Source organism: Anser anser (assembly GCF_964211835.1).
Source record: "Anser anser genome assembly, chromosome: 22".
NCBI lineage: Eukaryota > Metazoa > Chordata > Aves > Anseriformes > Anatidae > Anser > Anser anser.
In genome coordinates, this window is record NC_139743.1 from 2238334 (window position 1) to 2264833 (window position 26500).

The 26500-nt window shown below is 54.7% G+C and overlaps 1 protein-coding gene across 7 annotated transcripts in view; it reads right to left on the reverse strand.

Moving 5' to 3' along the window:
• Positions 1-26500, reverse strand: part of BCL9L (BCL9 like) — an 88360-nt gene that overhangs the window by 29976 nt on the left and 31884 nt on the right. The window contains exon 1 of one of the 7 annotated variants that reach the window (XM_083808329.1): positions 15603-26380. The exons of the other annotated variants lie outside the window; for them this stretch is intronic. The gene's annotated coding sequence lies outside the window, so the exon portion shown is untranslated. Of the gene's footprint in view, positions 1-15602; positions 26381-26500 lie in introns of those variants that run through there. 7 annotated transcript variants of the gene reach the window in all.

The window sequence follows — 26500 nt, forward strand, 5'->3', positions numbered from 1 at the left end:
ATGTTGGGCTCTAAATCTCCCTCATGCTCAGAGTCCTCTCAGCTTTCCAAATATCAAAGGCACTGGTAGATTCATCCTTCCATCTGCCAAGCCTGTTAGCTCACTCCACAGGGGCAAATCCAGGAGAGAGGACAATACTCCTCGCAGTTAACAAGGCAAAGTGGGTAACAAGCCGTTACCTCCCACACCCTGTCACGCTGACCAGGAGCAGACCATCCTCTCGAGCACCCTCCTCGCAGGCTCAGGACACGGCGCTGTCCACCTGCTCTGTGCCCAAGCACCGCAGACACCCAGCGCTCAGCGAGGAGCATCACAGAGCTCAGCCCTGGCTGACGGCCCTGCTGACACCACATCAGGGCTACGTGCATGCACAGCCACAGGGAGGGGACAAACGGTGACCGATTTCCACACGATGATGACAGCCCAAGGATTAGACAGCAGCTAGGTCTGCATCTCCACCTCCTTCCACAGGAGCCATTTTTCCCTTCCAGATCACGTGAAACTACAGATCGAGACCGCCTCAGCCGAAGAGGCGCCTGGCTGCAGGATCAGCTGGGGGTGTCCCCGGGCTCCCTGCCTGTGCCAGTCCCCAGCCCCACAGCGATGCTGCGGAGATGCCCACCCTCGCACAGCACAGCCAGAGCCGTGCCCAACCCTCAATCACACACACATTGCACTGGTGAGGAACACTTCAGGGGACATGGACTCTGCTAAGACAGAAACCTGCACATGCAGGTTGGCAGAACAGACCGGCGCTGAAGCGGGTACTACACCATTCGAGCATCACTCAGCTTTTCCTGGGGTACAGTAACAGGGAGCCAACTGCCTAGCTGACCGGCTGATGTGCTGGTGCACACATCCCTACAGAATATATGATTTCGCCAAGGAGCAGAAATGCATTTCAACCATCAAGCTCCTGAAAACCTCAGGGATCCAACTCCCACTGCCTAATGTGTGTGAGTACATTCAAGTGCATGCTCATGCACGCTGTACAAATGAGCCTTTCTCTATGTTTTCAGCATAAAAGTCTTCTTTACCCCCTGATGTACTCAAGACACCCACCTAGCTCTGAGAACTATAAGCTGGACTTTCCAAGAAGCCTAAAGTGGAGGTACACCTTAAACTCCGATGACAACGTACATGGGAACATCTTTAAACTCCAGCTCTTCATTTCAGGCTTTGGCATGGAGTTATGCTGGTAAACCGCCTCAGCAGACCGAGTCAACTCAGCTATACTCTATTTCTGACAGAGGGGGAAAAAATTGATCCAGGTATCGATTTGATGCATGAGTTTGTGCTTGTTTAAAAGTTTGCCCATAGGTCAGACCTTGTTACAAGCATTTTTCCTGGTGATTAGGTTAGAAACAGGCTGTGCCAAACTCTGGTCAGCTGCCTGGGGAGCAGAACATAGGCAGGTGTGGAAGTTAAGTAGTCCCTCGGGGATGCTTCCCTCCCCCAGTCTCCCCCCCCTAAAACGACACTGAGTGGAGAAGCGCCACCAACAGCTCTAGGGCAGCCTCTGGGCTTCGAGGAGCTACGGTACAGTAGGACTTTTTTTTCCCCCTCTTTCACCCAGAAAGAGCCACGGGATTTCAGGATCCCCACGGGTTTGCAATCCAACCAGGCAACGTTCTGGGAACCAGGAAACAACGCTGACCAGAACATGGAACTGACGAGCCGTTTCCTTCTCTCCAGCAGAACTAAAAGCAAACAGCTGAGCAGCCAGGATCAAAACAGGTTTCTAAAAGCCATCTCCAGGTTTACTGCCAGCATCAGTTATGATCACACTGCAAATGCATTTTCAGTGTAGAACTGACGAGGTTTGGGTTTGCGTTGGTTCTGGTCAAATAATTACCCACTACCACAGACCACTTCCAAAAGCACTCCTCTACCAGCTCACCTGCTCCATGGGCTCCACAGTCGGTGGAAAATAATGGTCTCCACTTCAGCATCCTGATGCGGGTGCCAGCACCCTGCGGATCACTCCGAGTTAGTATCTCTTCTTCCAAACTGTTCCTGCTCTTCTCCCCCAGACATTTACTGCTTTCAAATGAAGCTAACTGGAGGCACCAAGTGTGGCTAGAATCAGCACAGAGGGGTGAGCTTTGTCCCCAATCCCACCAATGCACATCAGATGGCTGCCAGTCATCTGCTGTGGAGCAGGGACCAAACCCTTTGTCTGAGCACCAACGTCAAAGCTCCTTTGCTTAGCACCCAGCAGAAGTGCAGCATCCATCGTCCTCCACTCAATTCCTGCCCCAGAAATCTCTGCCAACAAACACCTTATCCCAGCAGTGCTTCTCACTCCTCACTGCTTCTGTCCTGCTGTCACAGGCCCTGACAACCACAGATGCATGCGCACTGCAGCATCTTCACTAAGCTGTACAGCATAGACAGGGCCACTGACCGTCACATGAGAGGTGGTGGCACAACTACGTGCGTGGAGAAACATCACTTCAGGACTAAGATCGCCATCGTTTCCCTCATTTCTGTTCCCCACGTGACATGCAGCAGAGAGGCCTCACCAGGAGCTCACGAGTACTTTTCCCCACCGCATTCCCAAGCCTCCTTGTGCTCCTTCAGTTCCCTTCATCTCAATGGAACAAAATATACCGGAGTCCAGCCTGTTTCAGAAGGATTTATTTCGCCTTTTACATTTCTTAGCCCATCACAACCTTTTCTGCTAAAATAAAAACAGTAAATCAATTTCTCCCTTTCCTTGCCTTTGCTGCCCTGGAAGTATGGATTGCAACCGAGCGCTGATCTATGACTAAGGAAGCAGCAAACTAGTTCAGACCAGCGCAGCTATCCCCAGATACCCGTGTGGCTCACAGCAGCCAAGCAGCTGCTTGCTCTCATGCAGACCTCTCACTGAGCACACAGGAGCCAGAGCCAAGCTGAAGCATTTGCTGGGATTTATGCATTTGAAATAATAAAAATCAACATACAAATTAAGAAAAATCTCTGAAATCAATGGGCCTATTTGCGTTTGAAACCTGTTCTCCCCCTGAGGAGCCTCCTGTTTGCTCAGCAGTTTGCTCCCATGAGGTGCTGCAGACTGCAGCGTCCAGTGACACCCCAAAAGATGGGACATGGTCAGATCCTGCTACCTGTCTCACAGCTCGGACTAGGACACGGCCTTGCCACAAGCAAGCCTTAGTGCAGCCGGTAGCGAGCCGAGCTGGCAGCACTCAGGGGTAAGGAAGGTCTGCCTCGCTGCCCTGTGCCGCCTTGTCTCCACCCAGGACTGGCTCTCGAGGTTGCCCACAGTTGTGGGACAGCAGTTAGGTGTGCAAGGGCAATGACACTGCTAACCAAACCACAGGCTGCAGGGCAGAAAAGCCACTCCTCATGCACACCCTTGCTTCTGCCCAAGTTCAGCTACAGCTGGGTGCGGGGGCACATGACGTGGGACAGGGACTGCTCTGACAGCCCCCTGCAAAGGTCCCGTTTCCCTGCCGCCCCAAGCAGCAACCAGGAACAGACCCCAGCGCCTCTAGAAACTGCTGGCTGTCCTCCTCCTTCACAATGCCCCATCTGCAGCGACTCAGCAGGTTCCAGAGGCACTTTTCCTTGGGGATCCGATGGGGAAAACGGCCCGATAAGCACCTCCACAAGCTCTGCATGGGAAACCTACTCCAAAAACCAGGGCTACCTGCAGCGTTCTCTTCATCTTGGTCTACGGGGGCTTGTGTGAAAATAATGACCAGAACTGATGCTGCCTGCTCAGCCGCTTTGTCCCTCTCCATGTCAGGCGGCCTCTCTCCTCCTGCAGGAGCAGGAAAAGCTCTGCCCCTAGGTGGTCCCTGCCAGGCACTGGGGCTACCTCAGCACCAGATGCCAGGCGGTCCCTGCACACATTGCACCGCACTGGGATCACCACACAGACCTGTGCCTAGTTGCAGTGCCCGATTTAGGCCAGTGCCAGACTCCAAAGCGATCTCGAGCACACGAGATGCATATGGGGAAGCCAACTGGGGCACGTCACTGGACCTCCCCCCCGCCCCTGCTCAGTTTCTTTGCAGCTATGCCTACAGACTGAGGACGTGCACCCCACAGATCCACACTGCTGGATACGGGGGGCTGCAGCTGAGGGCTCGTGATGCTCATTTCAAACATCCTGGCTCCTGGAAGTCTCAACGCTCACTTTGAAAAAAGAGGCACTTAAGGCTCGCAGTGCTCCCCCACCCCCCAACACCTCTAGCCCTATGTTGTACTGTGTCTTCCCATAGTAAGCAGAAGGGTGTAGCAATGGTGGCAAAAACAAAAGCGATTTGGGGAGTCCTAGAAAGCCTCTGCAGGATCCCAGGAACTGTCCCAGACAAAGCAAACCCTAAGTTGTTCCTGCTGGAGCAGCAGCTCCCCTCCGAGGAGCGAGGGGGAGTGAAATGAGAGCAGAGCTTGTGGCCTTCCCTGAAGGCCATGGGGACAGCTGAGCCCCTCAGCATGGAAGCTGCATCCTGGGAATTCACAGACCAAAGCAGAGCTTAAGAACATCATCAGTGGCAAAAGGCTCTCAAACCTTTCATGCTCGCATCTGCATACAGGTGAGCTGATGCTCCCTGTATCACCCCAGTACTTAGTGCCGCGGGCAAGGAGAGAGAAGTGCAACCCCCCCTCCCCGTGCAGACTGATATTAATGCTCAGCGTTGGCTATTTCCAGTGTACAAACAGTACCTGCTGGCTGCTCGCAGGGGCTGGCAACAAATAGGCAGCTCATGTCCTGTCCTACCAGAACAGGGCTCAGGTCTCCCTTGGGCAGGCAGAAGATGTTCTTGCCCCTGCCAGCAAGACACAAGCATTATGTGCCCAAACCCCACGCCCTGCACACACAGCACGCAGAACACCTGAACAACCCTGTTCTCCCTTCGGCAACACAGCACCCAGCCTCTCTACACAATGTCAGGCTGTTCACAGATGAGGGCTTTTTGTTTCTGTCTTCCTTGTGGAAGCACGAACTCCCCAGTGCATTTCCACCAGCCACACCTGTACCACTGAGGCCAAGAGCGTTTGTAAACACCTAGAAACAAAGCTTCACCTATCGGCTCCTTTTGCTTCCCGAAAGCTGGCCCACGGTTGGCGCAGCTCCTCGGTGCCAGCCAGCTGAGGGAGGCTGGGTTCCCACTCAGACCTCGATTGCACAGCCTCGGGCAAGTCATTTCACCTCAGTTTCTCCATCAAATGGTCAGCAGGAGAACAGCCGGAGTCGACTCCTCCAGCACGCAGACGCACACGACCTGCATGCTTGGCGCTGGCAGATGCGGCACACACCAAGTGCGGAGGAGCTGACACGGCCATCGGCCGGCACAGGCCCGTGCTCCACAGGCAGCTCCCCCTCTTTCCAGACAGCATCACTGCAGGCAGCAGTGAAAACAGAAAAACAAGCTGCCATCCCGCACCTTTTCCCTCTAGACTGACTCTCAAAATAAAAAACAGCTTCCACTTGTCCCAGTCCCGGGAGAGGACAAGAGAGAAAGATGTTGTCAATACATGAAACTGTCGCTAAGTGAAGGAGAAAAAAAATATGGGGGGGAAGGGGGAGAAACGAGGGAGGGGACAAAACCACATTTTTACTTCTGGTGGCCAGCCAGCTGACTGACTCAGCCAGTTTGGTCTCCTGCCATACAGATTTAAAAACAAAACCAAGCTCTCAGAGAGGGGAGAGAAAGGGGATTCAGATGAATGTGTTTTTTTGTTGCACGTCCAACAGATCCTAGACCAGCCTAGCATGCACTTAGGAAAATGGCTCCTCTGTCACATTCTGTCTGGCAGCTCGGCACAGAGCAAGACGTAGCACAGGTCTTTTGCTGCCACGCGACTGCTAAGATACGCGGCACATGACGCCTGCCACCGCACAGCTCCCAGCACCGCGCTTCACTCTATCGCTTCTCAAGCCTAAGTCTAAGGCTCGGGGTCTGCCCCCAAAGCTGGCTCCCTCCAGCCACCCAGACTGCTGGAGAGACAGCAGCCGGTGTCTCCAGACAGATGCTGTCTACCTGCCAGCTGCTACAGCCAATGCCAGGGCAATCATTCCTGGCTTTCTGCATCTGCTGGAGAGAGGGAGAGATGCTCGGTACGTTCCTTGCCGCCGCAGCTGCGCGCAGGTCGCAGGCCAGCGCTCCGCGTTGCCAACACTTCCCCACCTTCACGTGCTCCCTGCTGGAGGAATGCGCGCAGGGGTGGGAGTGGGGAAGAAGTTGTTTTGAAACATCAGCTCCTGTTTTATTTATCTGGATCCCACAGTGCCCATGGCACGGCAACCACTTGTAATGAGCACTTACTGTTCCCAAAGTGCTGCACAAACACGAACGTGCACTCCCCACGCCCTTTGTGGCAATGCAATACACTGGTACGCTCAGCACTGTACCTGACACGCAGAGCTCGCTGCCTCACACCAGCTCTGAGCTCCAACACAACTGGATAGTCATGAAATCACATATGTGAATAAGCAGTATTTGGCACTTTACAATCGCACCAGGCATTACAAACACTAGCTGGTGAAGCCTCATGAGCCTCCCACGCAGTGATCGCCCATAGAAACTGGCCAGCCTCCCTGGAGATTAATCCCTTACTCTGCCGGGAACGCAGACAGTGTAAGTTACCTAAGGAGCTGATGACATCTAAATGCAAACCCTGTGCTCTTATTCCCATTTCAAGATAGCAAAATTGAGGCTCAGAAAATCCCAGGCCTTGCCCAAAGCTGTACCAGTCATCAGAAAAGCCACGAAGAAAACCTTTGCACTCTGGCCCCCAGTCCCCTAATACGGCCGCTGAGACAATATTGCTTATTCACACTAAAACACGGCCTGTGAGTAGCTCTGGACAAGGATTCAGCTCCGACACTGACCTGCAGACCTGCAAGCCTTGCAGGGTCTCAGAGCAGAGGTGCAGACGTGCACCCCGTGGGGAGGAGGCGGCAGGTGCAGGACACCCCAGGGGCTGCTCTGGAGGCCCGCAGGGAGCACGCTGCTGCCGGCGCAGCCTCGCATGGGGAGCAGGCAGGCAGACGCGAGCACAGCTGCCGAGCCGAACGGGACCCGCTGCCGCCCAGCGCGGCACACCACCGCAGACCGGCGGCTCAGACTCTCCCCAGCACATTGCCCCCAGGCCAGCAGGCCGGCCTCACCTTCAGAGATGTTTCTGATTTGAACAGAAAAGGAGAAAAGGAGAAAGGAGGGGGCTGGGGGCAGGGGAGGGGAGTGATGGTAGACGTTTGCAGCGGAGCTAAAAGGGGAGATTTAGTAACTGTCGGAAAAAATGGCTGCTTTATTGCAGGCAGCTTGTAAACCCTGGAGCCTGAAGGTCTGGGAGTAATTTCTCCCTCCCACGTGCTGGGCTCAGTTTGTACTGGGGGTCAGGGGTCAGTGCTTTTCCAAAGCATTCTGGGACACACGCCAAGTGGAGCAGGCTGCGCAGCCCCGCTCCTGCAGCAGGCGCAGGCGGTGCGAGGCGCCCGGCCGCAAGCTGGAGCGCGCTTAACCCTTCGCAGGGCTGCTGCTGCGCTCCCCTGCCCTGCTGGGCCGCCCCGCCAGCGCCAGAGGAGGACGTGGAGGGCAGCCGCAGGGGACGTCGTCTCCAGGGCCCCCCTGCGAAGGGCTGGAGGCAGCTGGCCTGCGGAGCAGCACCTCCCCGGCTCAGTCAGCCGGTGCCCTCGCTTCCTCTGGGGCTGGGCTCTGGCGTCCACGGGTAAAGGGCCCGCTGCGCAGCTCTGCTGCAGCCAGGTCCTGCTGCGGGCCAGATCCGAGGAGTCAGAGCGGGGGAAAAACAAGAGCCCAGCAGAGCAGGAGCCCTGTGCCCGGGGTAAAGCCCCAGCATGGGAGAAAATGCTGCTCACAGGAACATTCCCTGCCCCATCTCAGAAGGGAGAACCATCCAGAAGCACAGTCTCTGAGCCCCAAACTGCTCCCCCTCAGCCCAGACGCTGCCTCCACTTTGCCAAAGCACTGCCGAGCAGCCTGCGGGCACCAAGCCACAAGCAAGGCACTAACCAGGTGCTCTGCACCCGCAGGAGGTAGCTGTCCCATAGGCAGGGTAAAGCCAGGTTCCTGGCACCCTTTCTCTGTTCAAGGGAAGGTCCCCAGACACCTCCTCAGCCCTGGCACCCCTCGTGCCACATCGACGCTTTCCTCCCGTGGCCGCACCGTGCCAGGCTGACGCCCCCACTCCCTCTTTGCGCTCCCTGGGGACACAGCAACCACCACCACGTGGCACCTCCTGGCTCCCAGCTCTGTGTAAGCACCAGAATCTACCGGTCTCTTTGGCTGCTGGTGGTGCTCCCGTTTGCAAGGGGAGGCTTTAAATACAGCCTGCCCAGGCTCCCTTATCTCTTCAGTCACTTCCTGCCGGGCGCTGGGACAGAGCCCAGCTGGCTCGCAGAGGCACGGCTTTGCTGTCTCACTCCTGCCATGCATCAGCCCTGGATCACCTGTGCAGAGGAGCGCAGCTTCCTGCAGCATCTCAGCTTCCTCTCCCCGGGAGGTGTGCGAGTGCTGCTGGCCTCCAGCCCGGCCTGGCCGCCCCCACCCCACCGAGTATCCGCCAGCAGACACAGAAAGGGAGCTCAGTTCTGTTTCTCGGCGGCGTCTCCCATCCCGGTCTCAGACGCGTGCCCCATCTTTCCCTCACTTTCTCTGCTCTGTGCTCGAAGCTGCGCGGTGCGGACGAGGACAAGGGGCCTGTGGGTACTGCCCAGGCGGACGAGTGCTGGGCTGGGCTCTGGCTGCCAGCTCTGCTCCGTGCTCTTCCCCCGCGCGCCCCACGCTGGTCCCGGCGGCTGCAGACGAGCACTGCCAGGCACGCTGGGCCCCGTGGCCAGCAGCACGGGGAAGCCGTGGCCCTGCCAGCACTGCGAGCCACCCCAATGGCCTGGCCCACAGCCCATCGCCACGCCGCATCCATCTTGGGTGCTCAGTGCTTTCACCAGCTTCTTCCATGCCCAGCAAGCCAGCCCAGGGTCTCAGGCCGAGCGGGGCAGCCACCCAGCAATCCCACCTCCACAGGCACAGACCACAGGCCTACAAAACGAACAGGAGGCAGAGTGTGCTGTCAGCAAACCGTGTGCTGAGCCACGCTCCTCATAACGCTGCACTTTCTCCAAGCTGGCAGGGGGTCTGGCTGTGCCTTTGCACCCCTCCACCACAGAGACTGTCACAGTGAAGATGATCCATCTCCCTCCAAACAAAGACTTGTGCCTTCTTGTCTAAATCCCTTTGAAATGCACTCACATCTTTCTGATCCAGGTACAAAACGGCAAATTTCCCCACCGGCTCCATTTCTTCTATCTTTCCAAGCTGCTGTTTTCATGTCCCACCTGCAATCCCTCAAGCTCCTTCTTCCAGACCTGCCTTTACACTCAGAGCTACTGAATCCTCTTTCATCCTGTACCTTCACTTCTCACTAATCCATGTACCTCAGCCCTCCTTCTGGGCTTTCCCTGAGATCACAGCCCAGCGCTGTCTTCTTGCTCCCAGCTGCTGCTTCACCAGTTTCAAGAAAAGCAGTTTGCTGTGTCGCCCTGTGCCCCCTTCATTCAGTTCTTTCAGTCCACTCCCCAGCTCCTCCACGCTCATCTCCAGAGACATCTGATCCCAGAAACTCCTTGCAGCCAGGGCACTCAGTGACTGGGGGACCGCTTGGGCTTGCAGTGACGATCTCCTCACAGGCTACCTCCCTGCTTGTTTGTACCAAACACACAGCCTCACACAGGAACCTGGTGCAGCAACACCAGGAGACCGAAACCACCGAAATGCCGCTTTTCAGGGTGCTTCCTGCAACCAGGACTGCAGGACTCCCAACTCTGTGGAGCACTCTTGGGAGGCAGAGATCCACAGCCTTACTTGCTGCACCCACGGAGCAAATCTTCCCACCACCCCACCACAGCAGAAAGAAATACGTTTCCCTTCTCCCAGAAGGGCCCTGATGAAGACCTGGAATGGTGAACTTTGTCCTTCACAGCTGCGCAGGACAGACCCGAGCCAGACGCCAGAGCAAAGCATCCAGCCCTGGCACCAGGGCTGCAGTTCACAGCTGACCTTGCTGCATCTGCTCCAGCCAAACAGCTCCAAGCTTTTTGCCCCAGACTCTGTGCGTGTCTAAGGCCCCAGGCACGAGCTGGAGACCTGCCAAGGAGCGGGCTGCCTGCTTGAATCATAAGCCAGAGCAGGGTAAGCATCACCTTTAAGCCCTTTCCCTCCATCAGGCACCCTGTTTTTTTCAGCTACGGGCTTGTGAGACAGAAGGCTGCTTGGAGCTGCGCCAGCAGCAGGGAAACCACCATTTCAAGGTCCTGCGAAGGAGCCTGTAAGAGCAGGAGGGAGCTTTGGTCGGGCGTGGGGGGGAGATGCACAGAGCAGGCTGTTCGCTGGGAAGCTGCAGCCGCTGCCAGGAGGCGGTGGGGGGAGGAGGCAGCAGATGTCCGCAGACAGCATTTGCTGAGAGCCTGCAGCGCTCCAGCCCAGCGAGGGGAGGAAGGCGGCGGCTGGTGCCACTGCTGCTGCATTGTAATTGAGCAGGACAAACATGACAGTCTGCTGAGAAAGCTTACGCTGCCTTTCCCTCCAATAACTGCGAGTTCAGAGACGGGAAGCGGGAGCCCCGGGACCCCGGCTCGGGGCCAGAGAAAGTCCTCGGAACGCCAGGCAGAAGACCTGGGGCGCGGGCAGAAAAGGCGCTGCAGGGAGCGCTGCGCGACCCTCCCCAGGAAGCTGCGGCGCCTGCAGGCCTTCCCACCAGGGCTGCGCCTGGCTGCGGAGGCCCTGGTGAAGGCAGCCTGCTACAGCCCAAGGGCTCCCTCTCCTCCTGGCGTATGTGACGGCTTCTGCAACCCAGAGTCCAGGGAGAAGAGGTGGTAAGTGCCCACAGATAACAGAGGGCTCTGGCGGAAGCAGGAATACAGCCCCCGGGGCTCTGGCTACCAGCCTGCCCCTTCAGGCACCAAAGCCTGCTCCCTGCTCGCCCAGGACCCAGGTGCCCTGGCTCACAGCCGCTTCCCCTTGTCAGCATCTGGCAGGGAGCGCTCAGGTTTACGACACCCCCATCCAGAGCGAGGGGCTACATTTCCCCTTCGTTCTGCAAGCGGATGATGGAGAACACAACCGCCGGTGCTGTGGCGAGCAGCCAGTGAGCCCAGGCCCAGCAGCGCTGCTTTCTGTGCAAACACGACGTGTCAGCTGGGCTCTCGGGCAGCCCACGTGCTTCGAGTTTCCTGTCTCTGGGCAGAGGAGGTTTGCTTCCTCCCTTCAGTAATGAGGCCGACCAGGGGAACTCTGCAATCAGCAGCCACCCAGCAACGCAGACTGCCTGGAACCAGGCGTCTCCCACAGGTTTTGTTCTGCACCTGGGACGCAGCGAGCCAGGCTGCATTGCTCTGGAAGAATGGAGGGTGTCGAGAGCAGCACCTTGGAGACTGTGTCCTGCAGCGCTGGGACGCCGCGGGTACAGCAGGTCCTGAGCAAGCCACGCTCCCCTCAGGCAGCCACGCTGACCTACGCGCTGCTCCCTTGCTCCCCACGTTGCTCAGAAGGATGCTAGGACCCCCAGAAAAATCAGCACTTGCCTGTTTTAGATGGAAAGGAACCGACTTAAGCCAGAGGGGTCTTTGGCTCATTAAGCGATACCGCCCTCAGGCATGGTGTTCAGATCAAATTAAGCAGCTCCTGGTCTCCTCCTACAGCAAAACGAGACACAGGCTGGCACTTGGGTCCACTTGAGTCCTCTTAAAGTAAAAATTAATTGATATGCAAATCAGATCAGGCATTAGACTAGTCTGCTGGCCAAGGGCAATGCGCAGCCTCCCCACTATTCTAAGCCACAATCCCAACATTCCTGCATCTCTCCTCCTTCCTGCGCCCCAGCTCAGCCATTAGCAACAGTTCTCGAAAGCAGAGGGGTCGCCACCAGCGCACGCCACATGCACGAGGGAGGCTGGGTGGCATAAGCTCATGCAAACTACGTCCCAGCTCTGCCTCACGCCCTCCCTGCCCATCAGTATGTTACGTCTGCATGAACGTGGCTGGACTCTCACCTCAGGCTGAGCCGTTGCCCATGATCCGAGTCTGCTAAGTAATACAACACAGCTGCTCTGGGCACTTCAATGCCTCTGCCCACTGGGGAGCCAAGGGAGTAGCAAGAGAAGTAAGAGCCTGGCCTCCTGGAGCGCTATTAGAATTCTTTCCATTTCCAAGAGGAATTCTTTGCATGTCCTGATAGCTTTTCCAAATATCCTGCAAACATAACCACAGCCACAGCCACACCACAATGCCAGCAGCAAGGAGCAGCCACGGATCAAACACCTAATCGGCAGCCATTCAACATACTTGGGGATCAGATCTTCAAAGAAGGACAATGCCAAAATATGGCACTACCCCTCCACACACCCACCTCTCCTAGCGCCTTCCAACTAACCAACCACCAACTGCAGCTACCCTCTTCTGCAATGTGTTTCAACCAGAGGTTGGCAAAGCAGTTAACCTCTCCATCTGGCTGCAGCAAGAAGAGAACGCGGCTCAGCAGCATGCAGCTGGGGATCAGCTGTCCTGACGGATGCCAACATTGTTCCCTCTCACAGAATGGGAAACTCTCGAACAAGAGAAGGCTCAGAGCAAGGCACCGCTAGTGTCAGCATCAGAACTAGGAAATCCTAGGATGGCTGGTTTGCATCAGTTGTTTTAAACCACTGGGGACCTCCAAGGGCCTGCAGGCTACTTCCAAGAGTGCTGTGAAGACTACTTAGGAAAGACAGCCTATTATTACAATAGCCCTAGATTTGTTGCATAGGGGTCCATACCAGTATCAGAAAAATTTCAGGAGCCCTTAAACTAAGGAGAAAAAAAGTCTAAAACCTACTAGTATAAGTAACATATTTTAATTAGAATAGGACTTTTTGAAATTACTTTGGATTAAAAAGCATAATAAACCAAATGATAAACATTTGCCACTAGTACCTGAGTCTCTGAATACTTTGAAATCCCTATGTGAGGTAGGAAACAGTTGCTTGAAGTTCTGACCATGTAAATGCTCAGGCAGGTAAATCACTCTTCTCACTAAAATAACACACGCACCTACAAAATCAGGGCTGGAATTAGAGCTTGTATTAAAATATCTGGAAAAGGCAAAACACTTTTTTTCTAGTGTTCTGCTTGAGGCAAAGTAACTCCTTTATTATCAACATAATGTTTAGAACTTCAACTGATGAAAAAATTATTTACAACAAGCAAAAATGGGCTTGAGATGAGTGAGGTTTTTGGCTTTTTTTTTTTTTGGAAACAGGCTCCAAAGCACTGAATTAGATTAATTTTTTTTAAAGGAAGCTTTAAAAGAGTAAGGAGCGCAACTTGCACTGCATTCTCCATCTGCACTCTCCAATGGAGGTGAGCAACTCAGCTGGAGCACTACTGATCTGTGGAGATGGTAGGGAATGAGAGGTGCTGCTGGCTGGTGCAGCCATTCTCATGCACTTATCTGCTCTTCATTTGGGGTTGTACTGTACCAACAGCAAAAAAAGGCAAATACGTCTTTGGACTTCTCTTTTGCAGTGTGAAATTCACGTGAAACTTTGTGAAAGATTTGCCACCGACAATTAGGAAAGTAACAAAAGAGTACAAAAACATCCACTTCAGCCATTCTAAACCTGATATACGCAGAGGGCATCACAGAAATAAGCAACAACAGCAAAAACGCATTTTGCTGTTTCTGGAATAGTTTGCTATTATTTTCCCCACTTGAACTTCCCTGGGGCCTACTGACACCGTGAGGCCCAGGTGCAGCCATCCCACCAGGCTCAGCCAGCCACGGGGCACGGGGCTAAGTTGCACTCCAAGAGGGAAGCTCCCCAAAGCCATGCAGTGCGTTCACCCCCACGGGTAACCCCAAAGAGCATTAGACTCTGTGCCAGCACTTCCTTTTGCCTGCTGGCTGCCTGAAGCACAGCAAACAAGGCACATTTGAAGGATATCACGGAGTCTCGCTCCTTGCTAGAAGTACCACAACAGCTGATCCAACAGCACGTTTTGTTTGCAAATCGGTCCTCCCCATTACGTTGCTTAATGGATGCTTAGACCTGGCCTAGATCTTTCAGACCTGAGCTCAGAGAAGAACCAGGTACACAGTTGACATCCTTTGCTGGGCTCCCCAAAGCTGCAGATGGAAACTTCTCCACAGGAATCAAGTTGCAGGCCCGTGGTGTCCGCTGGTCCCTAGACAATGGCACAGGCCCAAACCTTCAGCAGCCAGCATCCGGCCCCACACACCTCAAAAGGCAGCAATGGAGGGAGCTGCGGGTGCAAACCTCTCGGAGGAGGTGAGAGGGAAGGACAGCATTTCCCAGAGGCACGAGAGCCAGAGCAGTGCGCGCCAGACAGAAGACACAAGCCTACATGTGCAGGCTGCTTCCCCACTTATTCCCTCCCCTGCCCACTCCCCGCCGCTCACCCAGAGGTGCCCATGCCCTCAGCCTGCACACTGCTGCAGGACTTGCACACCGCTTCGTGGCAGCTTCCAACACGTTTCAGAGACGAGGCACTCTCTTCCACCCCCTACGGAGCCCGTCTTTTCAGTTCCTCAACATCACCAGTACCAGCTCTAGGTAAGGAGACCGCTCATGGCTGCAGCCAGCAGTGCTAGGACTGCCGGGGATTTAGTTCTCGAGCGGCCGAGACTCAGCCAGGCCATGCTAACGGCAGTGTCAGAGTGCAAGCAGCGGAAATACAAGCACAAGATGAAAGACTGCGCTGGCCCAGCCATGCCTGAAAAGCAAAAGGCAGACCCAGTTTGAGAGGAGACCCAATGCCTCAGCTCTGCGAGAAAATCAACAGGAGGGCTACATTCGTACCTCCGAGCAGCAAAGCGAAGGAGCTTGGCCTCTATTGTCAAATAAGATCTCTGCTCCTGCCTGTGAGCCCCGTGAAAAGAAGCAGGACTTAGCACTCATTTTCCAGGTGGAGGAGGGGATGCAGCCCAAGGGAAGTGCTTTCTCCTGCCCAGCACAGCAGAAAGCAGGGGATGGGAGAAGTGACAAAGGGAGAGGAGGGCACATTTCTGGTGCCTGCATCCCACTCTTAGGGCTGCCAGGCCTGCACAGGCTGCCAAATCAAATAGCTATCCAGAACCACCCTCCTGACAGACAGGACAGGCAAAGCCCTCAAAGCAGGACTGGCGCGAGGCTCCTTCTACCCAGGGCAATCACTGCCCACATGTGAAGCTCATTGATTATGACTGGCAGCAGCTGATGCTTACAGATCACACAGAAACCTCAGTCCCTCCCACTGAAGAAGCTCCACAACTCCCCAGGCAGATGCAATTTTACATATTCCAACCACCATCTCCACCTCTGTCCCCGCAGATGCCTTTTGACCATCAGACACAAATCTGGGACACAGCGAGGACACACAAGGAGCATCCAGCCAAGAGCAGATACCAAGCAGGCAGGCTAAGAAGCTAATTCTCAGTCATGACAGAGAGCAAGCCCCTGCCCCACAAAACCAGAACAGCCCGAAACGCCTCAGCCAAAGACCACAGGTAGTTTCCTGACTGCAAGATTCACGCTGACGCTACGCTTTGACCACAAGGCTTTGCTGATCTGAAAAGGAAGGTAACGATTTGCTTACCTGCCCGCCCTTCGCTGGGCAGAACGTCCTTGTTGGGAACCACAAAGGGGGCGACACCAGCGAGCAGAAGCGCTCCCAGCTCCTGGGCTCAGCTGGCCCCACAAGGCTCTGCGGGAAGGGTGGCGAGGACCAGCACCCAGGCAGCCTGCATCCCAGTATCCGTCTGATCACAGCGCTTCTCAGAGGCCAGCAACGCCATCGGTGGCCTCTGCTAAAGGAAAGCAGACAAATGCAGGGGCAGGAGCTCCACACCTCACTGAGGGAGAGTTTATCCAAAGCTAAGGGTGGGAAACGAGGGCTCCTGGTTCCCCTCTCAGCACCGTCTCACCATGTGGAGTTGGTCAAGTCACAGCATGCGTTGTGCCCCAGTTTCTCCCAATGTAACAAGGTTCCTCAGCCACAGGCGGTGAATTATGCCAGACGATTCCTTGCAGACGGAAGGTGCCAGCAGCACCTTCATCCCTGCACCCTGTTCCCTCCAGGCCCAGCCCAGACTCTGGCACACTGGCTTTCCAAGGCAGGGAGACCCACAGCCCAGCTCCAAGACCAGCTGAGCCCTGTGCACCCGCTGCTGCCCCTCCCGTGAAGCCCTGTGGACTGCCACGCAACACACGCGTGTGCAGGAGCCTCTGCCTGCTACCACAGTAGAAATAAAGACATTGCCATTCAGAAAAACGTAATTAGCAAAGATTAACCAGCCAGTAACTATGTCAGCAGCTGGGAGTGAAGACGCAGCCCACCACCTCCTTGCAGCAGGGGCAGTCACGCATGCTGCCACGCCAGCTTGTACGCGTTTGCCCTCCCAGGTGACAGTGCCCCAGGTCTGGTCCCCACGCACTCTCCATTAGCTGGGGCTGGAGGGGCAGGAATCGGCAGCTGGCAGACAGCAATCGACACCAGGCACTGCCTGCTGCTGAGTCTGGGGACAAGGAAACTGCCGGGACTGCCGTCCCCCCCCAGCCGACTCCCACAAGGAGCCAGCAGCGGGGTGTGGAAAGGCTTGGTGCTGCAGAGAGAGCTGGCCCTGATCCATCGCCATTCACACTGCTGCCTCCCCAAGGCATGCCGCTTCTTTCTGCCCTCTCCTCGTGCCCACAATGTACCCTCCAAGCGCCCTGCAGGTCTTGCCCCACGCTGCGCAGTTATGGCAGGGAGGGACCACACCAGTGTCACCCCGTCTCACACCAATCACTAGAAAGCACACGGGGGGGGGCAGCCTTCACAGCATTCAAACCCCTTCCTGTCTTCTTTTCCAAGCCCATCTCACCCCCTCTCAACCGGGACCCCCTCATAAAAATAAGAAGAGACAGGCCTTTCCTGGCATTTCCTTTTTCTGAAAAGGCTGTAAAATTTTCCTAGCATAGCCAGAGCCAGAGCAAAGTTTGTCAGGAGCTCAGCTCATTAGGCGGCTGCTCAAGGAGCCCCGCGGGAGGCGCAGGCTGCGTAATTCAAAACAGCTTGGACCCTGGAAAAGAAAATAGAAACCAGGCACCAAAAACGAGGGGGGCAGTGCTCGGCTCCAAGTGTAGCCCCTGCTCTGGGAGTGCCCCATCCACAGGGCTCTCTGGGAGCCCCGGCCCCAGCAGAGGTGCTGTGGCCAGCCCAAGACGAGCTGGCACCAGGCAGAGGAAATTCCAAGCCTGTTGCTTCTGGCAGCCGTGCCAGGCCCTGGCTAGGAACTCGGCAACCTGGAAACCAGCTACTCAGCAATTTTCTTGCCATCCAAAGGGCTTGTTCTGAACCACAGTTTCACTTCCCCCCTCCCTGCATCGCAGCCCAAGAGGCAGAGAACACCAGAGGCAAAAATCATTTGCTCTAAAAGCAGTCAGGACCAAGGCCCCCAAACTGCTCAGCTCCGAGACTGCAGTCTGGAGCTGCTGCTGTTCCCCCACTTGCATCTGGGGGCGGGGAGAGCAGAGGAAACTTGCCTGGACCAGCCCGAGGTCTCCCCAGTTCCTTTTGCTCCTTGCCAGGGAAAAGTTCAAACAAGGCTGCACAGACACAGGACACAAGCAGCTTTCAGCCCAGCCTGACTGCTGCGCTTGAGGCCCGCCTGTGGCCGGAGCAGCTTCATTCAGGCCCCGTCTGGCCCGATCCCCTGTTACAGACCAGTGCTGGAACACATCCTGCCAAGGAAGTGGTGAAAGCTCCAGTGCTGTAGGGGTTTCCACAGTCCTGGCCAGCTTGCTGTCAGGAAGAGTCACCCAGAGATTCAGCCCTTGTTGTTGGTTAGTTACTGCCCTTCGAAGCTTCCCAGCTACCTCCTTGCTACCCTGTGCCCGCAGGCCACCAATGCTGTGGGAGACCTACAGCGTGGCTGCTCAGGACCCTTGCAACTGAGTTCTGCGAGCCAGCACCCTCTGCGGACTGCAGCCTCACACTGTGTCTTTTCAAGAAGCCAGGAGCCCAGCGCAGTACAACACACACCAGCATGGAGTAGCAATCGCTTCACTGCTGAAATGCAGCCACAACAGAAGATGAGCATGATAGGACACACAACTAGTGCTTACCGATAGGCAACTAGTCAACAGAAACTTCTTTCTGAAGAGAATATTAAAAATATATTTTCTCTTGGGAAGACCGAAATGCTCCACAGAGTCCCAGTCTGCAGAATCAGGCAACTGATACACACCCAGTGAGACAGTTACCGAGCTTTGGGTGCCAAGTCAAGAAACACCATCCACGAGCCAACTTCATGTTGCAACCAAAAAGAAACAGCATCCCTTAAATTAAGCCCTTAAAAGAGACCTGAGTAAGACCCTTTGACATTTAAGCCCAGCAGCTCAGAGAGAGACATGACTGCGGGATGTTCCTTGGCCATTTAACAAACAACCATCTGCCAGCTGAGCAGCCGGTGAGCTCGCACAGCCTCAGCTTGGGTGGCAGCAGCTCCCCAGATGAAGGAGACCAGTGGCAGGAGCCGTAGCTTTGAGCCCCGTATCAAACGCAGCCCTCTTCCCCCCAGTCACTGCCCGTGGAGAGCCTGGGGCTCCACTGCCTCCTCCAGAGAGGGGCGCAGTGCCCTGGGAGAACAGCACGGCTCCAAGGAGCAAGCGCCAGGCGAGGACGCACCTCACCAGCTTGCTTCCTCCGTTACACGTAGAGCAGACAGTTTGGAGGCCATGCAAATGCAAATGCTAGCCACTGTGGTTGTGTGGAGCTCGTGACAAATCAGAGACCTGGCCACACACAGACACTTCTCCAAAGGGTATCACACAGAGCCGAGGGGAGGCTAGAAGGTTCACAGACGATTTCACAGGGCATGAATTGGTATTTGTGCACTGAGCCCACAGTGCCTCAGAACTCTTAGCTCTCTCACAGGCACAAATATCGGAGAAAGGCAGCAGGGCTCTGCTCCAGGGACTCCTGTTCTCATGCACGAAGCAGAGGCCACATAGGCAGAGGCGGGGCAAGCTCATCGCACACCAGCCCTGCCAGCCACCCTCCTCCTCCGCTGCTCTACATCGAGACTCATTTCCCATCCTCACCAGTGCATCCTGATCCCCTGAGTCACGACAGCCATTTCCCTGTCCATTCTACAAAAGACACAGCAGTCCCTTCGTGGACCACAGCTCTCCCTGGAGAACTGGGCACTAGTCACCAGCCAAAGACAGTTTGTGACTTTTGCTGCAACCACACCAATCACAGCTTTCTAAATTACAGTTTTCTCAGCTGGGCAAATCCTGGAGATCAGACACTCAGAGACTGGAATGCTCACAAGCACAGCAAGCGTGGAGGACACGTCATGAGCGAAGTTACTTTACCAGCTTCTAGAAAAACCCACTTACGCCTAGGCTCAATCAGGAGGCTGAGACCCAAAGCAGCAGCTAAGGACAAGCAGAGCAAGGAACGAGAATCAGGATTCCTGGCTTCTATCCCTAGCTCTGCCCCATATTCCCTTCCTGTCTTCACTTAAGTCATTTCCTTTCACTTTTCCTCTCAGTCTCTATTTTGGAGGTGAAAAAAGCAAGTCTTTGCTTCTGTGGATTGCTAGAAACCTCCTCTGGATTGTGACAGTGCAGAACACTGCTACTGCCAGAGGCTGAAAGACACACAACACGCACAGAGCCGTACTGCGCACACAAACCCCAGCAGAGCCTGGCATTTCCTGTGCTTACATTTCGAGAAGCACAGAGTCTGTAAACAGTCAGTGTTGTGGAGCATCTTTTACACAAACCATATCCTGGCTCGTTCTTCTCCTCAGTCACTACATTAAGCAGCAGAACAAGAAAAAGGAAAGCTGCTCAGCTGAACTAAGTCAGGAAGAGCAACACATCTGTACGTAGCATCGCTCTGGAGAGCCCGTGTGCAAGGAGGCAGCCTTTAAATCAACAGCAGCAAGGATGAGGGAAAACAGTGCAATGGGAAAAGAAGGGTTAAATATATTAAAAAAAAAAAAAAAATCAACCCAACCAGCAGCCGGAAGAGGCAGGATGGAGCAGAGGTGTCCTGGCTGCCTGCAGAGCTCAGCCCTCCTGCTCTCTAGCAGATCAGTCCTGTGGCCTCCCACACGCTCAGGGAGAGGGAAGACCAGTAGGCATAGGCAGGAACAAGGAGCACTCTGTGGTTTTGCTCGGTATTTCAGGCCATCTCTCACACAGGAGGAGCTCCACTCTGCTTTCCAAGTCTCGCCCTCTCTGGCATGGATCACAAATCTGGCATCTGGCCCAGGACTTGGCTCCAGCAGAGCTCCTCACCAAACAGGGTGACGCCCCACCTCTGGGCACAGCACACAGCCCAGTCTTAAAGCCACCTTGAGGATATTTTACCCCTAGCATGAGAAGAGGCTCCCCCATCACCGCCTTGCTGGGATTCAAGGCCTCTTGTGTCAAATTGGAAGTAAAAAAAAAACAAAACAAAACAACCCACTAAAACAGCTAGATCCTGCTCCTGGTGGAAGCCAAGCCCAGTGACAAAGTGCAGTTTTCTGTAGTGTCTCTGGAATTCCTGAAGGCAGGGGAGACTTAGCAGTCGGAGAGGGAGCTTGTTTTCTGTTCCTTGACCAAAGCAGAACAGGTCACTCATACTGAAAGGTGAAGTCTGCAGCTTCTACACTAGGGACCTGAGAGGATGAAAGTTTGTGAAGCATGTGGAGAACAGCTGTAATTCAATCTATCACCCTTGAAGCAGAACCCCGAGAAAACGGACTTGTGTCTTGGAAGATAAAGTGTGAAGCTGACATTTCTTGTCAGGAAATCTGGACTCTGGAAGGGCAGAGACCGTTGTGGTCCCCTGTAAAGCAAGGGCCAGCGTGTCCACCTCAGGAGGCGGCCTTCCTCCATATCGATTCTGCTGGGACCTGCCTTGTGGCAGCCTGCTCCCTGCTGTCCCAGAGTCCCTAGCCGACAGGCACGACCACCTAGCGCTGGTGCCGAGCTAACGCAGCTAACAACAGCTTCTGAGCTGAAGCAGGCTGTGCCCCGCCAGCACGGCGCATGGCTGAAGCTGGCACTTGACCTGCCTTCACCTGAGAAGCAGTCTGCCAGAGATCCCCAGGCACAGACAGCACGTTCTTCTGCCTACGGCTGCCCAGAAGGATGCAGCGTGACAAGACGCCAGGTACAGGCCCTGACCTCCCCACCTGGCCGTGCAGTGGAGCTGGGAACCACTGCCACGCAGGGACAGAGGGGAGTCACTAGTGCCATCTGTCCAGGCACCAGCAGCCGCTGAAGAACCAACCCCACCTCCCCAGGAAGAGCTGGCAGCTGAGGACGTAGGAAGAGGCCTCATCCCTGGAGTTGCACCCAGCCTGGACGCAGAGCCAGTGAGAGAGGACCAGGTTCCCGCTGCACTGCTTCAAGTGGTGCACCCCAGCATCCCCACGGTGCCTGCTGCGGCAGAGGGTCACAGCCAGTGCCAGGACAACCCTGCCAGGTCAGGAGAGGCACGAGACCGGCAGCGTGTCACAGGCTGGCAGCAGGACTGCGAGCTGGGAAGGGAGGGCAGCAGCAAGCAGGACTCAGACCTGCTCGGGACGCAGATGTCCACTGCACCCATTTCTAAGGCTTGGTACAGGCTTTGGATAGCCATGCCAAGGTGTCCCGTGTCCCCCTTCTACCACACCAGCAACCAGAATGCTCAGGGCACTGACGAGCACTGCTCTGCTTGCCAAGGAGGCGAGGAGCAGGCAGGGCCCCTGGCAGGGCGTCCCTCTGTAACGTGGCTTTCCCTTAAATCAAAAGCAGGTGCCAGTGACACTAACTGCTTCCTCTATGCTCACTCCTGCTGAGTATGGCCTTGTGGCAGCTACAAACACCAGTGTGAACTGGTCCCAGTTCGAAAAATAATCCATTACTCTTTCCCACCTTTGACGAGGAACTGAGTTTCAAAGAAAATCAGGCAGGGAAAGAGAAAGCCAGCTCCTCATTCCTATGAACTGCCTGGTGTGAAGCAGATGATCCGGAACATGCACCACGGAAGGAGGAAGGGTGCCTCTGATCCACACCATGCGGTGTGGCTGGTGCCAGGCAGAGGCTAAAGAAGGGCAAAACACAGCAACAGAAAAACATCTCTGCCATCCTCCAGTAGCAGTTCCTGGGTAGCATCCACTCAGGGCTTCCCAGGGGAGTGCTCACAGAAGGGAACACAAATCAGAGGAGTAGAAACAGGCCTACTGGAAGGTAGTACACTTCAAAACAGAAGTCAGGAAGAAACAAGGCATTTTTTTCCTACCATCCTTGGCCTCACTCCCATCTCAGAACTGATGAAAATGCAGAACTGAGTAGCGAATGAGCTGCAATTCTTTCCCAGACCCTCTGCCCCAAGGCATGTATTTTGCCACCTCTTCATCGCTACCACAAACTTCTGTTTTCATAAGGTAGTTTTAACCTCACAGAGATCAACAAACCACTTAAAGTCGGTACCAAAGCTCCTGCACCTCCTGGAAACAATGAATCACACGTGAGATCAACAGAACCCGTATTTGTCAGTCCACATCTTCCTGGGAAGAAGGAAGCTCAGCCCAGTGGAGCCAAGTGACGCTGAGGCCTACCCTGTGTTAGTTTGATTTGCCAGAAGAGTCACGCTAGCAAACCTCCTAGCGCTTCACTGATAGGGCTTCAATAACACTGGTGACATATTCCTGTGTCTGTATATCGTGTCTCTATGATACCTTGTCCATCCACACACCCGTACACCTTCTGTATCAAAGTTTCTGTTAAGTGTCATCCACCACAAATCTAGCACAACCTTCCTATTCTCCCCCTCTTCCAGGGGGAGACAGAGGCACTGGCATGGCATTGAGTCTTTGAGCACCAAAAGAGCACCAGCACAAGGAAAATAGTATTTGTGGGGCAAATGCTGGGCTTATGTTGACCACGTTGCCATGGGGGGTGTGTCAGCATCTCTGGGAAGACACAGCAGCAGAAAGAGCCAACCAATTCCATTATGGCTCCAGAGTGACCTCAACATGGAGAAGGTGACGAGAAGAGCACTCCCTGATGGGCTCCCTGCGATCCCATGGGATGCAGAAGCAGACAGAATCATGGAATGGCTCGGTCTGGAAGGGGCCTTAAAGATCATCTAACTCCAACCGCCCTGCCCTGGGCAGGGATGCCACCCACTAGATCAGGTTGCCCAGGGCCTCATCCAACCTCGAACACCTCCAGCGATGGGGCATCCACAATTTCTCTGGGCAGCCTGTGCCAGTGCCTCACTACCCTTACAGGGAAGAACTTCCTCCTAATGTCTAATCTAAATCTATCCTCTTTTAGTTTAAGACCGTTCCCCCTTGTCCTATCATTATGTACTTGAGGAAAGAATCCTTCTCCATCATTTTTATAAGACCCTTTTAAGTACTGAAAGACTGCAATGAGGTCTCCCCGGAGCCGCCTCTTCTCCAGACTGAACATCCCCAACTCTCTCAGCCTGTCTTCATAGGAGCAGAAGAAAATCGCCATTAGAGGGAGTTTTGGAAAGCAGCAGTTCAGACAGCTAGGACTCAGGTGAAACAGACCCTTGGTGGATTCTCAGGCAGGAATAGCAAAAATCTGTCGAGTATACTTTTCTACTGGGGACCTACTCCCCCAGAAAAGGCCTGCATGTGAGCTCCATCAGCCAGGGTATCTAAACCTGGATAGAGCACTAAGGAATTAAGAGCTGGAAGCCAGCCTATGCCATCCCCAGGAAATGGCTAGACCCAAGCAGCTTAAAACCTATCATAATAGTTAGAATAAACAACTAATCCCAGCAAGAACACATCTGGACCTCAGGGGCAGACAGGCACGTACCAGAGCACTCCAGTAGCTGAAGTTCCGCTCTTAACAGCAGCTAAACCCGATGCAATCATCTAAGACAGCGCAAAGAAGCAAAGGTTGCCCTGACGCCCCAACGCTGAACTAGACACCGTAACAAACAAGAGACAGCACACAGAAAACAATCCCAAGACCCATCTTTTACCTGGGACTCATCAACCAACGGCAGACGACAAGGGTAAGCCACAAAGAGCTCTACAACAATGAGAAACAGCACCTGTCAGGACACAGATGATGCTCCCAAAGAGGGAACCAAGAGCTTCCTGCGTAGCTAATGCTCCCTTCCACACCTCTTCACACACGAAGCACTACTGGGAGGGAGAGCACTCCAAGCACTTCAGTGGGAATGAACAGCCAGGAGAAGGAAAAACAAAGACTTCTTCCCGCCAGACCAGCGAGTGTGGAGGATTTCACTCCATCTGGGTTGAAGAGCCTCGATGCGCTTGGACTTTGGAGATTCCAAGCATGCACAAGCAAGGTGCACAGCTCTGTGGACCTGCGTTATACTGGAGGTGCACCACAGTTTAACTCCAGGGCATCTCTGGCAGCTGCCATGGAAGAGCAAAGAGCTGGTGGTTCCAGCGTCGCGCCAGCCAAGTCACCTCACGTAGCAGTTCGTCCCCGCTGTTACACAGCAGCAAGACAGCAACCTTCCCAAACCAACACAATACGATGCAAAAGGTAGAGGGTTTTAAAATACATCATTTTTTCACTTTCTTCAACTGAACATCTGTGGTTTTAAATCTGTAAGATTTCAGTTAGGTGCTGCATTTTTTTTATTTTTTATTTTTTTAGCAGGCATCTAGAAAGAGGAAAGGGACTTCCAGGGGGAGGCAGATGTAGTGGCACCTACAACATTATAACAGAAAATACTGAACGCCACAAAATGGATCTTCTCGGTATCAAAGATACAGGTCAAGGTGGCAAGGAGGCACTGATCGCACCATTTACACAGCAGAAATGGCAAAATACATGAAAAAAAAAAAAAGCAAAGACTCTACAGCATTTAGAGTATGAATGCTCTGGAAAAAAAACTCCAATGAGGATGGCAATTATTGTAGAAAAAACAAAGTGACACAGTCCCAGGATTTTCTTTCTACCAAGAAGAAAGAGGGAATCGTGCACCAGTGTGGACTCGGTGATCTTTGTATCAGTATCAGCCCCAGGTGTATTACACGTCCACGCACAGCTACAGCCAGCCACGGCACTAGAGTCAGAGGAGGTCCTGCTTTGGCACTGACACAGCCTTGCCATGAGACCTTGGGCAAATCACTTCCTCTGTGACTCAGTTTCTTATCCTGCCTGCTGTGAAAGTAGCAAAACAACGTGCACAACCCTGTGCAGAGACCTGGCAACAGATGGACAGACGGACTGAGCTGCGTGTCACTGCTGCGTGCCTGGCATGAACCAGTATTTGGATGGGGTCGAGAACTGGAGCCGCACTCACAGAGCGGCTTACACAGGTCAGCAGCAGACAGCTAAATCTTGTAGTGCTACTCTGCAGGGACACACCACAGCCAAAGGTGCGCGATTGTCATCTGCATCGCACTGTCAGGAGCCCTTTGCGTTGCACGCCTAGGACACAACCATAGGACACCACAGCCCTACACCTTGTCGAATAGCACTGCCCCCAGGGCGTGCAGACGTTGCAAGCAACAACACAACAGCCTGCCCTGTCATGTAGCATTACTTACGTGTTCAGATATGCATCCTTCTCACATTTCTACTCCAGCAAGTGGTTGCTAGCAGAGCAGGGCTAGGACAAGTTCACCACCTGCTAAAGACATGTCCCTAATACAACACAGTGAAGATTTTGTTACATCGGTTCCTTTCTGTGCACAGCTCAAGCACAAGGAAAGAACATATGTCTAAGATTCCTCCCCCTTTCGTTTTTTTTTTTTTTTCGTCTCCTCCAAACTGACCGCATGCCTGATTTACCTCGGGAGAGAACAGAAGCACATCGATCGAGGCACTGAAAGAAAGAGGGGAGAGAGCTGGCATCGAGGGCAGGCTCAAACAAGAGCATTTACTTCAACCCTACCTACATGAAGCGCAAGGACTCCAAACAGAGGAATCCCTGCTCCAGTCCTTGCTGGGGCTTTAACACCACTGATAATGTCTTGCAAAACCCAGAGCGGCCCAGGCAAAACCAGGCACGGTGTAAGTAAGAAGTTCTTCGCATCTACAGCAGAGCCCCAGATGAAGCTCTCTGCTCCTTGTGGAGTTACCAGCAGCAGCAGCAGCGACAGATTAGAAGGACCCAAGAAAAGCAATCGCTAAAATGTAAAAGGAGAGTCGGAAGGGCCACGCAGACCAGAGGTGACGTCCAAGACGCGCCCAAAGACAGCACGAGCGTTGACAGCGAAGCCCCGGCCAGCCCATGCAGCCGGCGGGGCCGCACAGCCCGCGCCGGACACGGACCCCGCGAGCCGCGCGCCCCGCACCGCCGCTCAGGGGCCGGATCCGCGTGGGAACCGCCACCTGCCCCGGCCGGGCTGCGCCGAGGCCCGGGCCCTTTCCGCAAGTTCCTACCGCGCCTGTCGAGGAACGCACCGGCGCCGCTCCCTCCGGCGGCCCGCCGCCACCCGGGAGCGGCGGCAGGACGGCTCGGCGCCTCCCGGCTCGCCGCCCCGCTCCCGGTTCGGC